We start from the raw sequence: 15,990 nt of genomic DNA on the forward strand, positions 1-15,990 counted from the left end.
GAAGGAAGAAAATGATTTGTTGGGGTTGTACATGCGCAGATGGTCCCTGGTCCACACTGACGTGAATTGAATAGTACATGTGGAAATGGCTGGAGGTGGCAAATGACAGTGAGAAGGACCTGCAAAAGTTAGTGGGGGCACAGGGAGATCCTGCTGAGTTTCACAGTGGTCACAGAATCACAGAATCACAGAATTACCTGTGTTGGAAGGGACCTCAAGGATCATGTAGTTCCAACCCCCCTGCCTAGCAGGGCCACCAAACATACACATTTACTAGATCAGGTTGCCCAGGGCCCTGTCCAACCTGGTCTTGAACACCTCCAAGGACGGGGCATCCACAACCTCACTGGGCAGCCTGTTCCAGGACCTAACCACCCTTCTAGTAAAGAACTTTCCCCTAACATCCAACCTAAATCTTCCCTCCTTCAACTTAAAACCATTTCCCCTAGTCCTGCTATTATCAGCCCTTTCGAAGAGTTTACTCCCCTCCTGGGAGTAAGTTCCCTTCAGGTATTGAAAGGCTGCAATGAGGTCACCTCGCAACCTTCTCTTCTCCAGGCTGAACAAACCCAACTCCCTCAGTCCTCATAGGGGAGGTGCTCCAGCCCCCTGATCATCTTTGTGGCCCTCCTCTGGACCCTTTCCAAAATCTCCATATCTTTTTTGTACTGAGGGCTCCACACCTGGACACAGTACTCCAGATGGGGCCTCACAAGAGCAGAGTAGAGAGGGACGATCACCTCCCTATCCCTGCTGACCACCCCTCTCCTGATGGAGCCCAGGATCCCGTTTGCTTTCCGACCTGCCTGGTCGAGGGAATGTTGCAAGAGAAATGTCCAAATTGAACAGCCAGCTGGATGGGGACTTTGGGGCTAAGGGAGCCACCTCAGTAATGCCCTATAAAACTGAAATGATCTCAGTAACTGTATCACAAACAGAAAAATTGAAGGTGAATATAGCAAAACAGTGATTAGGGATGTTCATCTGAGTGGAAAAAGCTTTGCAAAAGGGCAACTGAAAAGGTCAAGGAACAGGAAAAAGGAGGATAAGGTACATAAATGACACATCACATGTAAATCTCCCCTACCAGAGCTGAATGTTACCCTCCAAAACCATGTGGCTTATGTCTCAGGGTGGTATCTGGAAGCTTGCAGTTCCTTCAGCCCTGCCTTGCCTCCCTTGGATTGTCCCAGTGGACACAAGCATGGGGCAGTTTACCCAGTGATGACGGTATGTGTGAGGGGCACCCCTGGATTTGTTCACTGCTGACCCTTCTTTAACACTTTGCATTGAACCTTTCCTGCAGAACTAAGGATATTATTATACAAGGAAGTCTTTCTCATAAGGAAACATGCTGCTAAGGCAAACCAGACTATCTATTGTTTTAAAGGCTAGCAACTCGGTGACTTACCTCCTTACAAATTCTGGTCTCTAAACCATCTTATAATCACTCTGTTCTTTGCCGGCACCACATGAACCAGGGCTAGAGATGTTCTATTTCCCTATATTTCATTTTTTATTGACTCTTTACATGAGTCAGTCTGGGACCGCAATGCAAGACTGATGCCTCAGGGATCAGACATTACAACTGAACCACAAGAAACATCATTTTATTTGACCCTAAGGCACGTAAAACCACAAGAGGTCAGTTAACCTACACTCTACTCAAACACCAAGAAAAGTTACACCTAAAAATATGCATTCATCTGAACCTGAAGAGCTTTGGCTATGGCAGCTCCATAACAACCCACACAGCCTCCTCCATTGCTTCCTGTCCTAGTTATGTTAGTGTGGCAATGTTTGGCCTGCCACTCCCTAACGTCCTTTGATCTCTTCCTGCAGTAGAGAAAGGGCTGCACCCCGTGCAATGATGGTGGTTGATGATTGCTGCCCAAACACAGCACCTCTCTTTTGTCTGCATGATAAAACAGATCCCTATCTCCAGTTTCTCAAAAACTGTGACTTCTAACCCTGTTTCCCTTATTACATCTAAGAAAATCCACATAATGGACACCTTAAGCAAGGTGTAGAATGCCCCCTTTCTAATATGGCATGAGCAAAGGTGTAGCTGGGCAGAAGGCACATCAGCCTCTCACAGCACTCTGTGTCCCTACAGGCGCTGCTCACACACTGCTGCCCTAAGGGCAGGCATTAGTGGCTGAGTTTAGTGGCTGGCCCTGTTTTTACAGGCAGTGTCAAATTCTAATAACTCCAAAACTTATTTCTACTGCTGAGCTTATTTGAAAATAACCAATAACTTCAGATTTATTCAATTACACATGCTTTAGATTTTAAAAGTGACAGTTGTATAGAAAGCAATAATAGCAAAAGATCGGTTATTGTATTTTGCACTCAGGTTAAGTAAATAATTCCTTCATTGGCTGAGCAAAAGTAGATGAATCCACACCAAATATAATATGCCAGTTTTGAGCCCTGGAGCTTCTATTTCTGATACAATTTTAAAACCTTGGTACAGAATGAGAAGTCTGAAAATAGGGTCAGGCCTGAAGAATACAAGGTATTTTCTAAACACTATGAAGAGGACTAAAGAGTTACCTGTTCCATCAGAAAATGCACAATATTACTTATTTTCCTTTCGTAAATATGGATTTTCTCCAGAGTAAGCACCAAACCTAGTGTGAATGTGTATGTAATGTACAACTCTGTTAAATCTGGAAAGGGTTGCTGGTTTTTTGTTTTTTTTTTTCCAATAGTAAAGGGTCCTGTTTATGCTCTCATTTCATAGTATTCCAGATCCAAGAAATATCTGATTCTCTTTTCCTCCCCTCACAAAACACCTCTGAAAGGAAAGAAGAAATATGCACTATCACTGTACCAGAACCATAGATTTGTGGAATAATCTGTAGTTGACATATTTCATCACTAGAGGGAAATCCATCACAGCGCTCCTCTCAGTAACACAGATAGGCAAACTATTCTCCAGAGCTGCAAAATGAGCAACAGACTTGAGTTTGGATGCAAAAGTTGTAACAGCTGAGTAGGATGTAGAGAAAGAAGACTATTCCTTTTCTTTCTGAGGATGTCCAGATAAATCATCTCTGGTCTCCCACTATAGGTGTCTGCAAACAAAAACCAGGAAAGAAAGCTGTCTATCTCAGCTAGGGGAGTACAAGAAAGGAGATAAGAAGGCCTATTTGTACCACCAGTCCTCAAACCACGGGCATTTGACAGAAACAATAGCATCTGGAGGCATTTGTAAAAACCACTTTCTGTTGCTCTTCCCCTATTTAGTCTCTGTCTTACACCGGTGTTCACTTGGCTGTCGACCATCAGTCAAGACAATGAAGTAACCCTGTTCTGTCCAGTTTTAAAGGATGGGTCCAAAAAGCCAATTTGCAAGTTAATGCTCATTAATGACATGAAAACATCATATGTATGTGTGCCTTTCCACTGAAGCCATATCACTGGGGATGATTTCCAGACCCAGCTGTACTGCTAAGAGAAACGAAGAGATAAAGGAGATTGGCTAACAAGAGAGCCAACTCAATTTTCAATCCTGGCTTCTAGGGATTTCATGCTATATTTTATCTTTGACCTCATTTGGCAGAAAAGTCAGGGGGAGCTACTGAAGCCACTGAATAGAAGTGGGTTGCATGAGCCACTGCTGTTTTATTACTCTGCATGACTGTTTGTTCATTTTGAGTGTAAACATTTCATTTCAGGATAAATGAAAACCATCTCCAGAAACACCATTTCATGCTGCTCTACAGCAACCTTCTCTGGTGAAGTATGGAGGAAATCTTCTGTGTAGCTGGTATTAATTACGGTCCTTTTAATTGAAAACTCCCTTTCAATGAAACATAATTGCCAGAGTTCAGTTCATAGTATCATTATTTTCTGTTTTAGTGCTATGCTCCTTACCATCCAAATATTACACCTAAATACCATGCTACTTTGAACCCTGAGCTTCAGTATGTGAAGGAAGGGAAAATGAAGGTACTTTAGTCAGAAACCTGTGTTTCTTGGCAGACAGAGCCTCACTTTGCCATCCATGCTTTCTGCATTTATTTTCATCTCCAGCAGTGTAACTAGTAATTCTCTCACTGCTCCAATGCCCCACGCTAAAAGATGGAGTAAATCTGTGGGTTAGCACAGGGTTATGCTCACTTATACCAGCAGCAGCCTAAACTGATCTCTATATAATACATTTCACAATTACATTGTTCCTTTAACCCATTGCAAAGCCATTTTCATCCACTTGCACAACTTCTTCTCATTGTGGGTGAGTATAAGATTGCAACACTTCAGGCTTCACAGATGAATGCCTGAATCTAAGAATCATCAAACCCTCGGAGATTGCACTGAAGAAATACCAGCCATAATTTCAGTTTTAAACTGCTGTCAAAATCCACTTAACTTCCCAAGCTTCTTAGTCTGTTTCAAAAGCTGGAGTAGCGCTGTGATTGCATACTGAATAGCTGAGAAACCAAGATAGAGTAATACATCATGTCTCCTAGGAGACTTTCTCTCAAAACAGTATTTTCTTTTCTGATGATCATATATTTCAGAACATAAATTCTGGACACCGAGAAAGGATTTAGACAGAATTTAAATGTCTTTCCTAGACAACAGGAACTAGAAGAGAAAAGGAAAAGATGAAGTAGAACAGGCATAGAGAGAGGAAAAGAAATATTGTGGAAATAGCAGGTTTATCAACAAAGACTGATCAAGATAAATCTGTGAAGACTCCTACATCCTGCCTCTGTCCTGCTTTAGGCCACCACCTCTGCCCAGCTACTGCAGGTCACTTTTTCTCTGTGCAGACAGACAAGGCTTCATGTTTGTTTCCAGACTTTTTTCCTCCAAAAACCCAATATATAATGGAAAATTAAATTAACTTGCAGAAGCCCCTGACTCAAATAGCTTGGTTGCTATATAGCTAATTTTTTATACATCTATGCTTTGGAAGACCAAGTTAACAGACTATCATTTTTTCACTCGCTATTACAGCAGGAGTACTAAACAAACTTCATACTGATTTTGTTAGTGAAAAGGCCATGCTTAGACTGGAGTTGAGGGGTAACCTTCTTTCAGTACTTGCTTGTGTACACATATATATACACACATACAGAATATCACAGAAAAAGGTGAGTTGGAAAGATCCTCCTGATCCCATCTAGTCTGATCCTTGTTCAAAGCGTAACCAACCTTGAAATTAGATTCAAATTCAGAATTAGATCAGATACTCAGGGTCATGTCTAGTCAAGCTCTTAGTATTTCCAAGGACAGAAATGCATGCTCTTTCCATAACAAACAACCAGCACAGAACTAGAGCACATGCAGATCAAGGACTTTCAGAGTTTATCAACAAAATGATATAAGAAAACTAACTGAAGGGATTATGTTAAAGTAAAAACTTTATCCCACTCACCAGAATCACATCTAGTCTTGGATTATAATCTACTGTTTGGATTATAATCTACGGTTGTCTGATTAATTTCTATTCCTAGCATTTAACTTTCACCTTCATATCATCAAAGTGGTACATTTTTTTTCCCTGAGGATGAAAAAATGAATTGCGTTATATTATGTAATTGAAGGGCTAACATTAAAATTGTATCAAGATGTTTCCTTTTAGGTTCTCTCCCACACAGAGTTTGAAAAACTTCCTTTACTGATTAATAGACATTTGGCAATCAAACAGTCCAAAGTTTGACTGGAAGTACTGAACTCTTTTGCACTTGATTAACAGACAGCTTTTTCAAAGAGCTGTAAAAGTAATTGGTTTGTTGTTGTTATTGTTTTAATACATTGCCTGAAGGGAAAATACTCATTTTCAGAAGCTCAGATTTGACAGTAAGCAAAATAATAAAAACGATTGGCAAAAATCAATGTCCATTTCAAGATAAGTTTCAAAATGTTGCAGAATTCGAAGTGTTGCATATTTACTTTGAAAGGCAGTGCAAAATGCTAATGTTTTGAATCAGAAAATGTAATTGCTCAAAAATATGACTTGTTTCAGAAAACACTAAAAGTGTTTTAAACACTCATCACTCTGAACAGCAACATGAAATTTCTCATCTAGGTGGGACCCAGGTGAAACAGAGGATCGGGATCAAGGAAAAAAAAAAAAGGCTTGTGTTGCTTAAGAAAAGTCATTTCAGATGATCTTGACCCTACTGAAGGGCTGTTTTTGCTGCTGAAGCTTGCTGAACCCACCCATCTCCATTCTTCTTCCATTACAATCATGGCCACTGCAAACCACCCCCTTAAGAAAACAGGCTCGCACTAGTGCACTGAGTTACAGACTAGGCTATACACCAGCTCCCAGTGGCACAAAGCTGCAGTTTTGAGCTGAGCAGGGCTACATCCTCCGGTACATGTTTGTCAGAGCTACTGAGCTCGGCGTCACAAAACATTAAAGCATTTCTCCACACATGAGGAACAGACTTCAGGCTCCTTCTCCCTTTACTCTCTCCTCACATCTTAGAAGAAAAGCTTATCCCCACCTGCGTAGTGTGCTGAGCCTCACTCAGACTGCCCATGTACTCAGAGGATTCTAAAGCCATTCCTCTCCGATCAAAACCTCAGGGACTTTAAGCAGAAGGAAATCTATCAAGGGTACCAATTTGCTTAGCCTGTTTAACACCAGGACATCCCTGAACATCATGCTATTCTACTCACTGGGAAATTTAACTCAGTCAAAGGTTCTTCTCCAGATACTAAGAGACTCAAGGATTAAACAACACTCAAGTATGACTTTCAGGATCTTTAGTTTTGGACATAAGGCAATATTTTCATCTGGCTTCCAGCACCATTATTCCTGCAGCTACACAAACAGTTGGAAATAAAGCATGACCAGGTCATGGATCTCCACTGCTTAGACCTAGCTCAGGCAGTCCTCCGTAGCTAGGGCCTGTGGGTGGTACATCACACACAGCAGTGGGCAGACCCCATGCACAGGATGAGGATGCCTGAGGTTAGTCTCTGCTTGCCAACATGGCACCACAGAGCAGTAAGCATATGAGACATGATCATGCAAAGACCACAAAGCAGGACTTGCTGTAACAAACCCAGCTGACATCTTTCTGCTAGCCTGATCTTGTCAATTGGGACTGACATCCCAAGCACACAGGATGCACAGGGTAGGGTCAGGTTTGGGGTAACTTCTCATGCTGTGTCCTCACATTCAAAAAAATAGTCAGTCCAAGGTACTCTGGGGGCTACATCCCTGTGAAGACAGCATTGTTGTTGCAGTTTACAGGGCATGGACTCTGTTCTGACTTTGCAGAGCTTCAGTAGTGAGGTTTCTCAGGCTTAATTTACTTAGACTTGCCTAGAGCTTTCCCTTTGTTTAGTTGTGTTTGTTTCTGTGACAGCATTTGTAAGGACCAGGTAGCTACACCTAACTTGCTTTGCTTGTCTTCACATGGTACAGCCATAGCTTGTATATACAGAGAAGTAAGTAATATTTAGCTTCTGTGTTTCTGACAAAATATTTATGACCTTACCCTGATGATGCAATGCAGAGAAATATAAGCTTGGCATGACAGCAGGGCTTGCAGAACAGGCCCAAAATTTGAGGTGAGGAGCACAGGCTAGTGCTGAGGGCTGCAGGACCATAACCAGCACAGCAGTGATCAGATAATAAAACACAGGCTTGGGAGCCAAACACCCATTCTGACTGTGACTGAGCTTGCACAAGCATGGAAGTATCTGGGCAAAGAACAATGAGGGCAGCTGGACTCTGGCTAAGGCTGAAGTCAGTTTGGTTTAAGGTATGGGTCAAAGCTCAAGTTTGCAGGACTCTTTCACAAAATGCAAAGCCTGGCCTCCAGAAGGTCCATCAGGTGTGGCTGAGCTAAGCAGGTTATCTACTGTGATCCTTTTGCATCTGTAGCTATATTTCCTAATTCCAACAAAAGCACTGATCTTCATTCCCTGACCAATGCAGGGCAGAGCCTGGTGACCCATGCAGGCATCAGCTAGCATTCAGCCTGCTACTGCTTCTCTCAACCCACCAGCTGCCTCAATACAATCCCAAATCCTTGCAATGGGTGATTGCTTCAGCTTGCAGACTCTTGCGAGAAGGAGCAGGCCAGAGGTGAGCCTGGCTAGTCCCATCAATGCTCTGACAGCCTCCCCTGCTGCAGTTGCCTGCCTTTAGGGGGCTGAAGCTTGGTCAAGTTGCCAGAAAGGAGGGGAAAAGGAAAGACACTGTGTGTGAATAGGCCAGATCAGTTCACTGTTCCCAGTTAAGTCCCCTATTGCTCCTGCTCTCTAGTGTCTCTCTAGACCAGGGCTTAGGCCTTCAAGCGCAAAGAGCCTGGGGTGCTTTTCTATGTAGTTTGGATAGGAGGCAACAGCAAGCTCTCAGGCAACAAAAGCAGTGAATTAAGCAGTCAGCCTCTGAGTGGAACTGTCATGCAACAGGGTCGATTTAACTCTTTTGCCTTGAACTCTTGTCCCAGTGCTGTTGCCTCCACACTACCCAGGACAGGCGAAGTTCAAGCAAACAAAAGATTATTGGACCATTAGGGCAACTGGGAGGAGGAGGAACAATAAAGTAAACTGCTTGGATAACCATGTAAAGATTGATTGGTTCTATTGCGGGGCAGTGATAGAGTCTGAAAGGTTTAATCAAGTTTTCCAGTGATCAAAAAAAAAAACCAAAAACAAAACAAAACCAACCCCAAAGCCATACCCATTTATATTCCTATCAACATTATTCTACACATCAGCAGTGAGAAAATATACTGTATAGGAAAGTGGAAAAACTTTCTTATCATCTCTCGCTTTTAAAAGGGATCAGAACCCAAGTGTTTTAAAAATCATGTTTATTTCAAACCTTGCTTTTCTGTTTACCCACTGCATATTTACAAATAGCTTACTAAAACCAAGAGATATTTTGACATACTATTACTCTGAAAAACAAACCTGAAGGATTTTTTCCTTCTCATCTTCTTACAGATTTAGATGTTTCTGTAAATGGTAATTTTTACAGGAAACAAACAAAACCACCCCCCACTATTCTCATTCAACTCATCAGCTTTGTTATGACCCTCCACCCACATCCTGGCTTTTTTAAATTTTGTTGGATTTTTTTGCAATTTTTCAACTTAATAAGATCCCTACAATCCTTGCTTCACAAAGCCACACCTCTAAGGTCACAGATTTCATTTCACAAACATGCACTCATTTGACACAGCTGATCCTGGCACACCTTAAAGAGAAGCTCCTGTAGCAACTCTCGTAAGTCATAGAGAAATGTGCGTGCTGAGAGGTTAGAGGCACTCTAGGGTGCCTGTGAACATAGTCTTGCAAATATGCAGCTACACAGAAAAAAATACAATGAGCAGCCCTGAAACTTCATCTTTACAACCCAACTTTTCTACAGCTGTAGTTAATTAAACACTTGGCCTCAGAGTGAGTCAGCAGTTGCCTTAAGCCAATATGCTGGTGGCATTGGCAAGTATTCACTAAAAACAAATACAAAATCCCCTTTTCTGAAGTGGGTGTGCGGTATTTCTTCTTCCGCTGAAACAAAAAAGGAAAGTTCTGCCAAGTTCTTGAGAATCATGCAAAGACTCCCCTAGCAGAAAACCAAGGTCCTCTGTGACCCAGAGCCCTTCCATCTCAGGAAGGCCAGAGTGTTAGTTTGAACTCGTGTTCAAGAAGCACTTCGCTCCAAAATGTTTTAAAAGCACTGAGTTTTCATCTGCCTCTGCCTAGCTTTGAATTAAAGGTATAGTGCATACCAGAGCATGAGTACAGGACCCATACAAATCCCCCGCAGCCCCTGGCTATGACATGCTGTGCATGCAGTGGGACCAGTGGGTTTTGAAGGATGAGAATGCAGCAGCAGAGCTGACAAAAGCCAGGTAATGCTGCACAGCACGTATTTCAGTAATTTGATCTTGACAAGGAGAAAAAACAGATCATTGCAACCTCTTAGAAAATCTTTTGTTCCTTGCTGGTCATGTTGTCTGACAGCAGAGCAGCTCTGTTTGGGCTGAGACCTTGGCCAGGTTGAATGCTGTGCTTTTGTACAGCTACAAAATGCAGGCACAAGTTTTGCCCCCAGGAAGAAGGCTTTGAGGAGGGAAATGGTGGAAGAGAGCTATTCATTTGTAGGTAAATATCTGAAAAGAAACATTCAAGGAGAAAAGTTTTTTTCAGAGCCCTTTTCTCACAGGTGAACATAATGCTTGATAGTTGATTTTTCTATACCAGCTTTCCTGTCTCAATTATTAACACACATCTATCTATATGCAGCTACATAAGCAATTAAAATGATATGTATGTCCTTTCAGCAGCACAGAGCAACTAGAGTCCAACTGGATCTTGTCATTAAGCAAACATAAAGACCTTGCCGCCTTAGCTCTGTAAATCTGTTTACTTTGCTCAAGTATTTCTAATAAAGACTGCAGTTCCTTCATGGCTGTGCTGCTGGGGTGCAGCTACCTCTGCAACAAGAAGCAAGAGGCATGCTATCTTGCACATCACTTCATTGAACTTTTATACTGCCAGTAATTTAAAGACCTTACACCAATTCTATTTTACACTCATAATCTCTGATCTACTTTGTGAGTCAGAGTAGAAATCAAATCAAGTTATGAACTTGTGAAGTCTCTGAATGTACCCTATGGTATTTTTACTAATAGGGCAGAAATATGAAATGCCTACAGTAAAAATAAGATTCAAACTACTTTGTGAAATGGAGAAATCCAGAGAAGGATGGCAGCCAGGTGTATCTTTGAATAAAGCCTTAGCCACTAAAAAGCCAAAAATACTTGTTTTGATAGTTTTTTCTGTTGACATTGTTTACGATGCAACACAGAGATGAAGATAAATGCCTATTTTGTTATATAATCCTAGCAAAGAAATTTTGTCATGTGCTGAGCAGCTGCTTGCATGGATTTCAAATCTATGTATGGCTGATTTATGAAATAAATCACTAACAAAAAGTATCTTTGACTAAGGAAACTTGTTTCTGCATTAAAGGTAAAGCCTATTCCAGAGAATTTGGACAGCACTTTGTTGCATGGACAGGGTTGATCTGGGTTGATCTCTAAAATACATGAAGTTATTTCAATTTAAGGTTTGTTTAATTAAAAAGAAAACAAACCCCACAGTTTCATTATGTAGCAATCAAGTTCTTCTTGAAATCCTATTTTCTTTGTAATATCCCTGGTCACTGGTCTCCAAAAGCAACACCACACCCAGGCCACGATCAGTGAATACTAAAACTCATCATACTAGTGTAACATTTTAAAACCTTTTAAGACCTTCTCTGTTGTGTTACTGAAAGAAATATGAAAGTAAATTTATCCTTCTTCTAATGGCATTGTATGAGTAGACTGAAAATTAGATTATTAAGAGTTTTACCCCAGCAATAGAATGACTGGTATTTGGAGACATGCATACCACCCTTGCTTACTTAAAATAATACACCACAGCATACTTTATTCTCAATTCAAGACAACGTTTGGAGTCTAAGTTCATGCTGTACTTCAGATTTTTATCACTCAAGTAGTTTACAAAATGAAAGAAAACTCTGACATGTTGAGATTAGTATTTATAAGGGAATTTCGGTTCATCAGCTTACCTGCTTGCCCTGCAACTGACAATCTTTCCAGTGGTGTTACCAGAGCAGTTCAGCACCACAAGCAGGATCACAGTCTGTTTGTATTTTGCATTTTACACACAAAAGCACAGTCCTTGCACTGATGAGTTAAAAATACACAGCTTTATAAAGGACAAGAAGGATGTAGTTTGCTGATCTATTGATGTTAACCTCATGAGTGGGTTTTCTTAAATTCAGATGAGCCAGAAGGAAGATCATCTGTTTTTAAAGGATTCCTAATGGGCTTGCACTGATTTGAAGAACAAACTAAAACATGTTCTCCTGGAAACCTGTGACAAGTCTGGAGCTGTGCTGCTGTGCCTCACGCAGCCCATACCCATGGCACAGCACGCACCTACATGATGACACCTATGAGAAGGGTGCTTCCAAAGCCATGCTCACTCCACATTGGGTCAGAGTTCACTCAAGCTGTAAAGCTTTGTTCATGAACAGTGCTCAAGGAGTTCATCTGTTTCAGTGACAGAAAACACAATGCCAGTTTGATGGCAAAGAGAGTAAGGCTGTCTGCAGCTTAGCACTTAGGGTACACAGCTAAGAAAGAAAACCCTGTATTATATTCTTTGCTTCAAACTATTTCCATTTTCTCCAGTGACTATTCCTTTTCTTTCTAACTTGCTGACACTCATTTCCCTGCCACCAGCTTTCTGTATGAAAATAAAGAAACGGAGTCATGAAGAGGTTGATCCTGAGAATGTGTGCTCTGAGACACACGCTGGACTCATCAGGTCTTGAGACAGGTAAGCCTTGTTCAGTCAGACTTTCACACCTACTAGATGCTGAGCTTCTCAAGCGTATGATCATAAATCTCTCAGGAAGGTGGTGAAAGTTATTTTGCATTCAGTATGAGCAGCTCACCACCAGGAGTTGCCATGAAGAAGCTAGTAAGTTAGCTTTAAATCTAAACACTCTAGCTTGTATTCTAGTTACTTGCTAATCCATATGCTCAGGTCTGATGTCCTCACCAAGGCAAGAAAATACATACGTAACAACCTGTGTCCTTATTCCAGTGTCTTTGCTACTTAAACAGTGTCAAAAAATAATTCTACAGAATCACCTAAAATTTAATCCAGAAAGTGTGACTGCTGACAAACCAGCTTTCCGGTACTGTTTGTAAAGTGCTTGTACTCCTTTGACCCATGCAAATGACTCCCACTGTCTCCCACAGTATTCTCCTGGAGAAGCTGACAGCCCGTAGCTTGGACAGGTAAGGTCTTTGCTAGGTAAAGAACTGGCTGCAGGGCTGAGCCCAGAGTGGTGGTGAATGGAGTTCAATCCAGTTGGCAGTCATAAGTGGTGGCCCCAGAGTTCAGAACTGCTAATGATGACCTGGACAAGAGGATTGAGTGCACCCTCAGTAAGTTTGCAGATGACACCAAGCTGGGAAGAACTGTCAGTTTGCCAGAAAGTAGAAAGGCCCTACAGAGGGATCTGCATAGGCTGGATTGCTGGGCTGAGGCCAGTGAGATAAGGTTCAACAAGATCAAGTGCTAGGTCCTGCACTTTGGCCTTAATAACTCCAGGCAATGCTACAGGCTTGGGGCCAAGTGGCTGGAAGGTTGCATGAAGAAATATACCTGGGGGTGTTGGTTGACGCTCAGTTGAACATGGGACAGCAGCATGGATACGTAGCCCTAAAGGACAATGGCATCCTGGCTGGTATCAGAAATAGTGTTGCCAGCAGGGGCAGCGGTCATTCCTCTGTATTCAGCCCTGGTGAGGCTGCACCTCAAGTACTGTGTTCAGTTCAGGCCCCTCACTACCAGACAGCCATCAAGACTTAGGAGTGTGTCCAGAGCAGGGCAACAAAGCTGGTGAGGGGTCTGGAGCACAAGTCTTATGAGGAGTGGCTGAGGGAGCTGGGATTATTCAGCTTGGAGAAGAACCATGGTGATTCTATGAAACGCTGCTACTCATTGCAATCCTACTCTGAAAATGGATCCAAGTAAACACAAGTGAATCCATTCAGTTTACAAATGAAAGGACAGATTTGCTTGTTTCAAATTACCAACCCACCAACCTACAGGCTTCTGAGATGCAGACTGAGCTTTTCTCTCATGTCAACTCTTAATACCTAAGGAGATCATAATACGCATCATGCTCTTAAGGTAATCCCTGCAAGCCTAGTTAAGGCACGATGAGTGATGCTCAAAGCATCAACTAGCTTCAGAAGTCTGTGACAACTGCATGTGACAGGAGAAACAATCCTTCCCTATTTTCAAGATGTCATTGAAAAATACTCCACCTGCTTGGCTTACTACTTTCCAGCCTACCTACCTCCCAGCCCCTGGAGCAGTTTCCAAAAGACATCCTACTTGAAGTCAGTCCTTTTCCCACAGCTGATGGCTACAACCTCATGATTTCAAACAATACAAGGCTGCATCTATCCAGGACCTAAGCAGATGGAATTCCAGAGATACTGTGTAGTGCTTTTACCCTATAATAGGATCAGTGTTCTGTCCAGGGATACCACAACTGTTTCCCTAAGGTTTTCTGGCATTTTGCTTTCTGCCTGAGCACAGCAGACTGGAAGAAACAGGAGCAGAAATTACACTATATGAAAGTCAAAATCTGTTCCTTATACATGAATGACTCCACAGTGTAATCTAGTCCATTTTGAGCTCTGTTTTAGAAGCCATCAATAGTGACCAGTAGCTGCACTGCATATCCCAGTTTCGACAAGCTGGGAAAGAAAATGTCAAGAATTGCTTTATGCACTCTCTTACACGTAAGGTGATCAAGAACAAGCCTAACTAGTTTTCAGAAAGAACAGAAAATTCAGCATTGGTCACGTTATGAGATGTTGTATTTCACCATTTCTCATGAATTCAGGTGTTTGTCTGCTCACCCACGTATAAGCCAGGTCACTCACAGCTTGAAATATTTCAACACATAATGAATTAACTATGAGAAGGAACACAACTTAACATGAAAGGAAAGTAAAATCAGGAAAGCAAAACTCAAATTTATGATCTATTGGTTACTAGCTTCAACTTAGATCTGATCAGTCATCAAAGCTAAGAATACAGGAGTATGAATTTCCTCCTCCTCCTTTCTTCTGTATGGTTTCTAAAATCCTTTTGTATGTTTAGCTCATTCATTCTGACAGTTCCAGATAATAATCCTCACCGCCAGCCTTGCAGAAAACACTGCAACAAGTTTGTCAGCATAATTCTGAATTCATAAACACCCATTTACCCTCAACATCAAACATTCAGAAAACAAAGAGTAGTGACTTTATTCTTTTTGTCTCTGCCAATGCACAGACTTGCAGATTTGTGACTGGATTCCATCTGCCTAGTTTTTAGCCTCTTGCCAGTTCCTCTCCAGCACTCTGCAAAATCCCGAATGCAACACAGCACCGAATGCCAGAGAAAGGCATTAAGGCTGCTGTGCCAAAGCAAGTGGGCCAGAGAAAAAGACAGTATTTTATTTTCCCAACATAGCACAGGGAGAAAGCAAACAAGTGTGCTGGCTTTATTCCACACAAACCAAAAGGAAGCCAATGCTGTCTCCATTGAAAGAAGCTCTCTTCTCACTATGTACTCTTTTGAACAACAGAGCATAGTCAAATTAAGGCCAAAAACACAGCACACGAACAAATGATTTCAGGATACAAGAGCAGTATAAACAGTGGTGCTGTACAAGTAAACAGGGGATGACATCTGATTTAAAACACTGATCACCAAAACCAGCTTGTCCAAATAAAAATTAGTATTAAAGAACATTACCAGAAAAATAGAGTAAATTAGAGCAAGTATCTTTAATGGGATTTGAAGATGAGGATTCTCATTCTGAGAATAAATTGGTCTCTGCCCACTCTTTTCTTTTTGCTGTCAGACCATAAGAACACTGACTACCTTTATCTGCATGCACTGCATTTTTAGTTCACACTATGGAAATTCTCTGTGCCAGCTGCACTTCTTTTAGACTGCTGAGCTTGAATATACTTCAGGGCATAACATAGTAAGATCCAGCCTCTAGTAAGCATCAGCTATATGGGATGCAAACAGATCAATACCATTGTAAAACTCCTTAAGTATAGAGGAAAAAAGCATCTTTTGCAACAAGTGTTTTGCGGCATGGACCCACTGATTGCATTACCCTACTTGCTGACATGAACATAATTATCCCCTTCTGAAATTCTTACAAAACTGTTTGAAAGGTTAAGCTTTCTGAAACATTTTTTTCTTGCTCTGATGTGAATTTAAACATTACTCTAAAAATTAACAGAAACTTCAGTATTTCAGACTTAGTTTATGAGTGTAAATATCAACTTAAGAGTTAATATATCCTTTTTAAAGGTAACCTGTAACAAGCCAACAAAGTCTGAACTTTCAACTTAGCTTCATCTTACATTTAGAGAAAAAGCTGGGGCAAAAACA

The sequence above is a fragment of the Coturnix japonica genome, chromosome 2, assembly GCF_054131305.1.
Source record: "Coturnix japonica strain WE chromosome 2, WE-NBRP24, whole genome shotgun sequence".
Classification (NCBI taxonomy): Eukaryota; Metazoa; Chordata; class Aves; order Galliformes; family Phasianidae; genus Coturnix; species Coturnix japonica.